General features: G+C 46.0%; 1 protein-coding gene across 4 annotated transcripts in view; it reads left to right on the top strand.

Annotated features, from left to right (window-relative positions):
* ZBTB44 (zinc finger and BTB domain containing 44) overlaps positions 8,313-11,200 on the top strand; it is a 58,284-nt gene continuing 55,396 nt past the window's right edge. For 2 of the 4 annotated variants that reach the window (XM_018043291.1, XM_018043289.1), the window contains exon 1: positions 8,314-8,726. The gene's annotated coding sequence lies outside the window, so the exon portion shown is untranslated. Of the gene's footprint in view, positions 8,727-11,200 lie in introns of all 4 variants that reach the window. The other 2 variants (XM_018043290.1, XM_018043292.1) reach the window with 2 other exon arrangements.

Raw genomic sequence — 11,200 nt, 5'->3', positions numbered from 1 at the left:
GTTAACACTGGTTCTCAACCCTGGATTCACATTGAGAATGTTGCAAAGACAAGGCAGAGAGTGTTTCAAGTCGGAGTGAGGGTTCAACAAGACCAAATACTGTTCAAAAGTCCAGTGAGACGGGGAATTTCCTGGCAGTCCAGTGGTTAGGACTCTATGTTTTCACTACTGTGGGCCCATGTTCAATCCTTGGTCAGGGAACTAAGATCTCAGAAGACATACAGCATGAACCAAAAAAAAAAAATATCTAGTAAGATGAGAGTGAAAATAAATATCCATTGGATTAGTAGCATAGAAGTAATTGGTGACAGTAGAAGGTGAAGGGAAAATCAAATTAGAGGTAACGAGAAATAAAGGAGATGCAAAAGTGAAGACATTGAGTGCAGATAATAGTTTTGAGAAGTCTGGCTATGAATTCTGTGAAGAGGAAGAAAAACAGTGTGGCAGGAGAGGAGAGGGGGCCGAGAGCAGACAAAAGCATGAAGCGCAAACCACTAGGACCAAATCACAGTCTTCTTCTTTGAATTAAAACAAAAGTTAAACCACCAATTCATGTTCTGACAATGAATTGCATTTCAATAGTTTCATCTTAAAGAACTAATGAGTCTTCAAAAATCGAAAGGACAGACTTTGTGGATATTCTGGAGTCCTGCAGAATGGGTAAATCTACTAAATCACAACCTTCTTCCCTGAGGTCACAGGTCTTGGGAAGCTCCCCTACTACTATCTGATAAGACTCGCCCCCAGATTCATTTATTTCATATATTTTATTAATCATGATCAATTCTTTAAACATCTATCAAATACCTATTATGGGCTAGACAGCTGGGCTCTGGGATTAAAGTGGTGAATGATGAGTGCCTTACAATGGTAATTAGAAGTGTTGGAGAAATGTGGAGTGCTCTAAGAATCTATATCATAAGATCCAACACAAGCTGAGGGATCAGGGGAGGAGGTCTTTAAAGAGTGACTGTCAAAAAGAGAGCTGAATTCCATTTGTGTGAAATGTCCAGAAGTGGCAAATCTGTAGACACAGAAAGTAGACAGGTCAGTGGTTGCTTGGGGCTGAGGAGCTAGGGAGGAAGGGAGAGTCACTGCTAATAAAAGTTTCTTCCTAGGGTGACAAGAAGGTTCAAAGATTGACTGTGGTGATGACTACAAAATCTGCACGTACTAAAAAACACTGAACAGTAACACTTTAAATGGATGAACTGTATGGTATCTCAAAATGTTCATTGTTGTTCAGTTGCTAAGTTGTGTTCAACTCTTTGCGACCCCATGGACTACAGCACACCATTTTTTCCTGTTCATCACTATCTCCCAGAGCTTGCTCAAACTCATGCTGGGTTGGATGAAGCACAAGCTGGAATCGAGATTGTCGGGAGAAATATCAATAACCTCAGATATGCAGGTAACACCATCCTTATGGCAGAAAGTGAAGAGGAACTGAAGAGCCTCTTGAAAATGAGAAAGGAGAGTGAAAAAGTTGGCTTAAAATTCAAGATTCGAAAAACTAAGATCATGGCATCCAGTCCCATTGCTTCATGGCAAATAGATGGGGAAACAATGGAAACAGTGACATACTATTTTCTTGGGCTCCAAAATCACTGCAGATGGTGACTGCAGCCATGAAATTAAAAGACGCTTGCTCCTTGGAAGAAAAGTTATGACCAACCTAGACAGAATATTAAAAAGAAGAGACATTACTTTGCCGACAAAGATCCGTCTAGTCAAAGCTGCGGTTGGTCCAGTAATCACGTATGGATGTGAGAGTTAGGCTATAAAGAAAGCTGAGCACCAAAGAATTGTTGCTTTTGAATTGTGGTGTTGGAGAAGGCTCTTGAGAATCCCTTGGACTGCAAGGAGATCCAACCAGTCGATCCTAAAGGAAATCAGTCCTGAATATTCATTGGAAGAACTGATGCTGAAAGTGAAACTCCAATACTTTGGCCTGTGATGGGAAGAACTGACTCATTGGGAAAGACCCTGATGCTGGGAAAGATTGAAAGCAGGGAGAGAAGGGGACAACAGAGGATGAGATGGTTGGATGGCATCACCAACTCAATAGACGAGTTTGAACAGGGTGATGGACAGGGAAGCCTGGATCTCCTTGCAGTCCAAGGGACTCTCAAGAGTCTTCTCCAACACCACAATTCAAAAGCATCAATTCTTTGGTGCTCAGCTTTCTTTATGGTCCAACTCTCACATCCATACGTGACTACTGGAACAACCATAGCTGTGACTAGACGGATCTTTGTCAGCAAAGTAATGTCTCTGCTTTTTAATATGCTGTCTGGGTTGGTCATAACTTTTCTTCCAAGGAGCTACTGCTGCTTCTGTTGCTAAGTCGCTTCAGTCATGTCCGACTCTGTGTGATCCCATGGACTGCAGCCTACCAGGCTCCTCCATCCATGGGATTTTCCAGGCAAGAGTAGTAGAGTGGGTTGCCATTGCCTTCTCTGTTCCAAGGAGCAAGTGTCTTATAATTTCATGGTTCCAGTCACTATCTGCAGTGATTTGGGAGCCCCCAAAAATAAAGTCTCTCACTGTTTCCACTATTTCCCCATCTATTTGCCATGAAGTGATGGGACCAGATGCCATGATCTTAGCTTTCTGAATGTTGAGTTTTAAGCCAACTTTTTCACTCTCTTCTTTCACTTTCATCAAGAGGCTCTTTAGTTCTTTGCTTTCTGCCATTAGGGTGGTGTCATCTGCATATCTGAGGTTATTGATATTTCTCCCGGCAGTCTTGATTCCAGCTTGTTCTTCAACCAGTCCAGCGTTTCTCATGATGTACTCTGCATATAAGTTAAATATAAGTGGGTGACAGTATACAGCCTTGATGTACTCCTTTCCAGATTTGGAACCAGTCTGTTGTCCCATGTCCAGTTCTAACTGTTGCTTCTTGACCAGCACACAGATTTCTCAAGAGGCAGGTCAGGTCTTCAAGAATTTTCCACAGCTTGTTGTGATCAACACAAAGGCTTTGGCATAGTCAGTAAAGCAGAAGTAGATGTTTTTCTGGAACTCTCTTGCTTTTTTGATGATCCTGGATGTTGGCAGTTTGATCTCTGGTTCCTCATAGGGGACTGGAATGCAAAAGTAGGAAGTCAAGAAATACCTGGAGTAATAGACAAATTTGGTGAGGCAGGGCAAAGGCTAATATAGAGTTCTGCCAAGAAAACATACTGATCATAGCAAACATCCTCTTCCAACACACAAGAGAAGACTCTACACATGGACATAGCCAGATGGTCAATTCCGAAATAAGACTGGTTATATTCTTTGCAGCCAGAGATGGAGAAGTTCTATACAGTCAGCAAAAACAAGACCGGTAGTTGACTGTGGCTCAGATCATGAACTCCTTATTGCCAAATTCAGACTTAAATTGAAAAAAATAGGGAAAACCACCAGACTATTCATGTATGACCTAAATGAAATCCCTTACGATTATACAGTGGAAGTGACAAATAGATTCAAGGGATTAGATCTGATAGACAAGGTGCTTGAAGAACTATGGATGGAGGTTTGTGACATTGTACAGGAGGCAGTGATCAAGACCATCCCCAAGAAAAAGAAATGCAAAAAAGGCAAAATGATTGTCTGAGACTTCCAAACTGGTTGATTAACATCAATTCCTGGTAAAGGTTGAAACTGCAATTAGGTCAAGTACTAAATCTAGTTTTGCCATCATGGGCTTCATAAAACTAATGCTATTTGGGCAGGTGGTTTTTCTCTTTAAATACTTATATATGTAAAAGAGATGTCAACTGAGAGGAATTAGCTGAGGAATAAAGTATATATACACAGAGGAAATCATGTGCTCATTGGAGGAGGAAAGTGTGTGGCATTTTGAAGATTAAAAAAAAAATCTGCAGCTGGCACATTCCTTGAAAGAATATAATGAGAGTTGAAGCTGAAGTTATATATTGAACAGGCTCATGTTATGTAGCTGTGAAAGCCATGGTGAAAGTTTGATATTTTATCATAAAAACAGTACTCCCGGTGAATTTAAGGTTCTTTCTTTGCAGCAAAAGAATTCACAGACGAAGCAGGGAGGTTCAGAAAGTAAGAGCTTATATAAGAGAAGGGAGTGGCAGAAGACAAAACGGCTAGATAGCATCACAGACTCAATAGACATGAATCTGAGCAAATTCCAGGAGATAGTGGAAGACAAAGACCAACAAATGTCCGTTTAGTCAAAACTATGGTTTTTCCAGTAGTCATGTATGGACGTGAGAATTGGACCATAAAGAAAGCTGAGCACCGAAGAACTGACGCTTTTGAACGGTGGTGTTGAGAAGACTCTTGAGAGTCCCTTGGACTGCAAGGAGATCCAACCAGTCCATCCTAAAGGAAATCAGTCCTGAATATTCATTGGAAGGACTGATGTTGAAGCTGAAACTCCAATACTTTGGCCACCTGGTACAAAGAACTGACTCCTTGCAAAAGACCCTGATGCTGGGAAAGATTGAAGGCAGGAGGAAAAGGGGATAACAGAGGATGAGATTGTTGGATGGTATCACTGACTTGATGGACATGAGTTTGAGTAGGGTCTGGGAGTTGGTGGTGGACAGGGAAGCCTGGCGTGCTGCAGTCCATGGGGTCTCAAAGAGTCAGAAGCAACTCAGCTACTGAACGATGCTCTCAGAGGGCAAACAGGTGAGGAGCTGCTGCCCTGTGTTTCTTTGGCAAGCTGGTTATGAAGGGCATACAAATGAAGGGGCAGAATATTCACTGGGGAAGGAGTTTAGGGATTGTTTCCCTAGAATAGAATTTTTCATCCCAGCTCCATTTTCCTGAGGGGAGGAGGGATTTTTGTCCTTTAGCTTAAATCAGAAGTGTCATCACTTCAGAGCATGATTGGTACTTATCTGCAAGGCTAATTTTATTGTAAGAACACAATGAGCAAGGTTACAGTTGGATGCAGGAGATTCCTGCTTTTCCCCACCTTTCTTTGTCTGATTTCAGGACACTTATCACCTCAAAGGTGTGGTTTCCTGTCAGTCTGGAGGTTCCTGTTTTTCTTTGTCTGCCCATGGACCCCCGCTATTTACAAGCGTTGCAAGATTTCCTGCCACCTGGTCCCTGCCCCCATTCTCTGCTCATACCTAGCTATCTGCCTGCTGTAACAACAGGAAGCCATTGTTGTGTGATACTAAGCATTGTAACTCCGGCTACCATGCAGAGAGTGAAGAGAGGGGGCAGTATATTTGGGAAACCAGGTAGGTATTACAATTCTCTGGACACAAGGTATTGGTTGTTGTTAGATTAGGATGGTGGCCATTAGGGTAGGTGGCTTCCCTGATAGCTCAGTTGGTAAAGAATCCGCCTGCAATGCAGAAGACCTGGGTTCAATCTCTGGGTTGGGAAGACCCTCTGGAGAAGGGAAAGGCTACCCACTCCAGTATTCTGGCCTGGAGGATTTCATGGACTGTATAGTCCATGGGGTTGCAAAGCATTAGACACGACTGAGCAACTCACACAGGAATGGACAAATTCAGCAGGACATGTTGATGGGCTGGAACTGAGATGTGGCAGAGCAGTGAAGCTGGTGTGCTCAACTGGACAGGTGATGAACTGAGAATAGTAGGAGAGGTCCAAGTTTCAGGGTTGGGGAGCAAGATTAATTTTCTTAATATACTTGGAACACTCTAATAAGGGAGCAAGGGTTCTGGTGCAGTAATGAGTTCTCTACTGGAATTATCTAAGTTGGACCAGAGATCTCTGAGATATGTGTTCACTGTTTGTGCTCTGAAGTAAGTTGTGGACTAAATAACCAAGTTCCTATTCAGCCCTAATGGTCGACCACAAGCTAGTGCCATTTCTGCCAGAATTTGGTCCCCCAAACAGTTCACGACTAAAATAAAACCCTCTTCGCCTGGAATTTGAATTCCTCAGAATCACCCACACCAGGTTAATAATTAAAGGTTCCTCATACTGTCTACCTTTGTTTGTTTCACCTGTGTGCAGGATTCTGGTTTCATAAAACCCTCCCGGCAGTATTATTTAATCTAGTGTCAAAGAAAGGTGTATATATTCCACCAACCCAAGGGCAAGTCTCTACTAGTCCAAGAAGGTGGGAGGCCGCAGAAGCCACAGAAACTGACCCTGCCCAAAGCCAAAACAGAGGAGAGGACTCCTACAAAGCTAACCTTTGTATTTTTTCTCACACCCTATCCAAGCATGGCTCAGCTGGTAAAGAATCCGCCTGCAATGTGGGAGACCTGGGTTTGATCCATGAGTTGGGAAGATTCCCCTGGAGAAGGGAAAGCCTATCCTCTCCAGTATTCTGGCCTGGAGAATTCCAATAGTCCATGGGGTTGCAAAGAATCGGACACGACTGAGCAACTTTCACTTCACTTCACTTCATCCAAGCATCTAGTGCTGTGCCCTTAGGGCCCCACAGCCATTGGGTAGCCCCACAGTGTGGCCCCATAGATCATCGACTGATCCTTCAGTCCTAGGGTGGGGGTGCAGTGAGAGGATGCTAATTTTCAAACATAAAATCAAAAATAGAAAAGTATAAAAGGGGAGAAGAAACAAGAGAGTAATATATATTTTGTGTTAGGGCTGTCTCCTCAGTCCCCAGGGAAGCAGTAAACACTTGCCTAGTGGTCCTTTATTGATAGTCCTATTAAATGCCCTAGGAGAAGTCGAGGGGATTTGTTTGACACCTTTATTCCCACCCGATTCTTCTCCAAGTGCTAAGTCGCACACCTACCCTAACACAAGGCCCACCAGGACTTCAGGCTCCTGCCCTTCCTTCAGACTTGCTTTGTTGCTGCTGATCCTCTAAGGGTAAGCATTTCGCCTTCTTTTCCTTCTCCTTCAAATCTCAGCACAAAACTTTCTGGGCCTCATTTGCATCTTCCTGACTTTCCTCATCTCTGAAACGGGAATAATAAACACGATGGTGGGAGTAACCTTAAAACTGACCTATTAAAATTGCTGTGAGGATTAAACATTATATATACTTGAAAATCTGTTGGAAACCGCAAAAGACTATAAAGTTAGACGTTGTTTTCTGGCTTTTATTTCTAAGGTATATTTCAGTGGTTGGAATGAGTGGGTACCAGGGTGCTGTTCTCTCAGGGAGATTAATGCCAGGCGTTGCCAAGCGTTTCAGAAGAAAACGCCACTCTGCTTCAAAAGGGACGTAAAGCCCACCTTGCACACAGCCTTTTGGTGGTCTTTCGGTGCAAGAGCTGGGGGCGTGGGAAAACCATGTATGCAGATGCGGGGCGCCTCGCAAGCCGCACCCCCTCCGCCCCCGCGCAGCCCTCCGCTCGCCTGGGGCGCCCTTCCTCCCCGCCCGCCTGGGGACGATAAGGCATGGGGTCTCAGGAGCTCTAACCCTGGGCGCGATTCTGCAGGTGACCGAGAACTCTCGAGCCCCCGGCAGAACTGATCACTTTGGGGCGTCCCGAAGACGCCCTCGTCGGAAAGTCAGGTTAGTGGAGGTGGAACCCAAGGAGGCTCCAGGTGTGGAAGGAACAGGCCTACATGGGGAGCGGCTCTAGGTGCCCTCGTGTTTGGGGGAACGAGGTGGATCTCGCCACCCATTTCAGAGCTGGACGTCCCGCCAGGCGGCCCAGGGACTTTCTAGAACAACCCCATGCGCCGAGGCCGCAGGGAGCCGGAACCCGGCCAGGCGCGGGAGCCGGCGGGGCTCGGCGTCCTCACCTGCCTGGGGCCGCCTCTCCGCAGGCCCCAGTTTCCGTGTGTGAGAAATGGGCTGACTACGAGCACACCCCCTCGCCGAGAGAAAGCGGCTGGGGTGTTCCGGCTCAGCGCCTCTACAGAAACCACTCGAGAAAACAGAGTCTGTTTCGGTTTTAGTTCAAAGAAGGAAAAAAAAAAAAAGCAACAGCTGTGAACCTTGCCCAGAAATGCTTGTCAGGTTGAGCGAGAAGCCGGCTAAGCGAACAAGCACAGGAAGGACGAATTGGCCAGGTGGCGGGTAAAGGTAACTCGGCACTTGTGAAGATGGACCGCCCGTATCAGAACCCGGCTGCCTCAGGAGACTGAGTCGCACACGGTTGAAGTAACGGATACAGGGAGCTGCCTCCTCTGCGCTTGCGCAGTACCCGCGTCTCCCCCGCCCCGAGCTCGCGCCCCGCCCCCGAGCTCGCTCGCGTCCCGCCCACTTGCCCTCCCCTTCCCCAGCCCGGCCGCCCGCGCAGAGCATTGTGGGACACAAACAAAGTGCCCCCAAACAGGCTGGAGTGAGCCGAGCGGCAACGGCGGCGGCGCCGGCTCGCACGCGCGCGGCGGCGGCTCCCTCCCAACCTCCCCCTCCCTCCCCCTCACTCCCCTTCCCCTTCCCCACCCCGCCCCGCCGGGAAAACGCGAGCCGTCGCCGCGCTCCCCAAACCGCCGCCTGCCCTCGGCCAACCGCCCCCAACGGCCGCCCGCGCGTGGCTCGCCGGGCCCCCTCGCTCCTCCCCTCAGGCCCCCGGAGCGCTCCCCTCCCTCCGCCTCGCACTCTCGCACCTCGCAGGCTTGCCGCCGTTGGGGGCTGCCATGCCCCTGCCGCAGGCTGTCCACGGGCCTAGGCGCGGCGGCCCGAGATAGGGTCCCCTCCGCCTCCCGGGGGAGGAGAGAGGCAGCGGGCCGCGCGCTCCGCCCCCTCCCCCCGGGCCGCCGCCACCTCGCCGCCTCAGCCTGGCGGGGAGGAGGAGGAGGAGCAGCAGGCCTCCGGCCTCCGGCACCGCCGCCCGCAGGTAACCGGGAAGGGAGGGCAAGGCCGGCCCCTCCTCGCCGCCCGCGCCCTCGGGCGGCCCCCCATCTGGGTGCTGGGCGGAAGGGAACGTCGGGTCTCGTCACCCCCATCCGCCCCGGGAGACACCCCGCAGGTTCCCCTCAAAGGCGTCTAAGCCTTCAGGGAGGAGATTGGCCCTGCGCCCCGCCGTCTGGGAGAAATTGCCCCGATCTCCCAGGGCGCCCCTCGACCGCGCGCGCGTGTGCTCAGCACCCTGACCCTGAGGAGGCGGGGTGCTAGCGTCTCACCTGGTCGAGCCGAGACACACAGCTCCCCCCTCTCCCCCGCTTCTTTTTCTTTCGTATTGAAAAGAAAAGGGTGGCATTTATTTAAAAAACGAAAACCTTTTTTCTTCCCTACCTGGGGCACAGTCTGCATCTAGTCGTTTTCTGCTGGCCTAACCAGAAAAGGGTTACCTGCGAGTGAAATGATGAGTACGTTGGAAGGAAACTGCATGCTTGTTAGAGGTTTGAAGCTTAACCAGAATTTAGAATAAAGCCTAATAATGGTTTGCCTTATTGGAACTTAATTATAGAAATGAAGGCCAAAGCTTACATTTTTTTCGGCAGCTAAGTGAATTATAGATTTTGGTCAAGAAGACATTCTAACTTCCAGTTATTTTCTTACTGTTTTATTCGGATAGAGGCTAATACCAAAAGTAGACTTCACAATTTGAGAGCTACTAATAGTTTGGATAGGTAGATTTTTTTTGTCTAGAGGGTTTCAGTTGGAATTACTGCATTAAAAAAAATACTGTGTAAATCTTCAATTATACAGTCAGTTGCTCCCATTACTTCCCTTTGACTGCCAATGGATATTTAATTTTACCTGATGTAGTTTCCTAATCATAGAATGTGGCAATAATGAAGGGAATGTTTTGTTGTCTTGTATTTTACAGTGTTTGCATTAATTAATTATGAGAACCTTCTCCATATCTGATCTGATTTGCAGAACAACCTAATGACTTAGATATTATTGAGTTTTACAGGTGAGACAAACTTAAGTAATGTTAAGTAACTTGCTTTAGGCCACACAACTAGTGATAAAGGTGAGATTTATACCCAGATATGTTTTCAGTGTAGGTGTGTTTTCTACTGTACCTTCAGTACAGGTACACCTTTTTTTTTTTTTTTTAACATTTATGAAAAATAATCAGTCTCTTTGAAATTGAGGAAAAATTTCAAGGAATATTCCAGTACCTAGGTTCTGTGATTGACATTTCTGCCATGTTGTCCCCCCCTTTCTGTGTGTAATCCCTTGAAAGTAAATTGCAAACACCATGACACTCCAATATTTCCTCCTGCGGTTATACTGACCCCAATATCATTATCAAGACTTTTCTAAATTAGCAATCCATATGCAGATATCTGGGGTCTCTTTGGGAAATCAACCCCCACCCCACCCCCCAGCTGTATTCAGTTAAGATTCACCCTTTATATTTGTTAATTATGCCTTGGATCTTTTTTTTTTTTTTTTCAGACCAGTACCCATCTTCTTTCATTCTGCCAGTGAACCAAACCACTTGCTTTATAAGAATGTTCCCACTTTGGGGACTTGTCCATTTCCTAATGGTGTCATTTAATGTAATCCTCTGTCCTCCTAATTTTCCTGTTACTGAAAGTTAGGTCTAAAGAAAAGCTAGATTAGTTTAAGGAAAACTTTTATTTGGCAAGAATATTTCATAGATGATGCTATATACCTATGTACTTTTATGTTACATCATGCTACACTATTAAAGATACTAAATGTGACCACTTGCTCAAAGTGGTGACTACCAGATTTACTGTAACTGTTTGGTTTGCCTGTTTGTGATTTGTATATGATCTTGGGGTAATATCTTGACCCCAAGCAAACAACCTGTTTCTGGGTACCTTTTGCTCTGTGATAGCACCCATTGATGACTGTTGCTTCAATCAGTTATTTTATTGGAGATTTTCTGTCAAGATTTCTTTCATTAACTAGGAGTGAACTGAACTTTCTCCTAAAAATGTTAATGTCCTCCTTTTATTTACCAATATTCAGGGTAAAGAGTTGGGGAGGTAGTCACCCCCACTGCGTGCATTGCATAATGGTGGTAAATTAGATTTTTTTTCTTCTTTTTTGGGGGAATACTATGGACTGATTAGTTTTGATTTTTTTAAAAAAATATAACCATTACAGTCGTTTTTCTTTTCGATGATCAAACTGTCCCAAATTTGGACAGTAAAACCCTTTCAAGTTGGTTCCTGTGTCTTTTTAATGCTCCTGCTCACCATTAGTCTTGGAACACTCTCTGGTGCAGAATATTCCAGGCTTACCTTGTTACTTTCCTTGTTCCAGATCTGGAATGGGCTTTTCATCCAAGAAGTCTTGACTCTTTTTAGTGAGAAATGGTGTATAGAAACCAGGATCTGACTGGCATATTCATTCTGCTGGAGTGTTTCACTGCATCAAGGC

This window comes from Capra hircus, chromosome 29 (assembly GCF_001704415.2).
Source record: "Capra hircus breed San Clemente chromosome 29, ASM170441v1, whole genome shotgun sequence".
Lineage (NCBI taxonomy): Eukaryota > Metazoa > Chordata > Mammalia > Artiodactyla > Bovidae > Capra > Capra hircus.
This window is presented reverse-complemented; position numbering and strand designations above follow the sequence as displayed.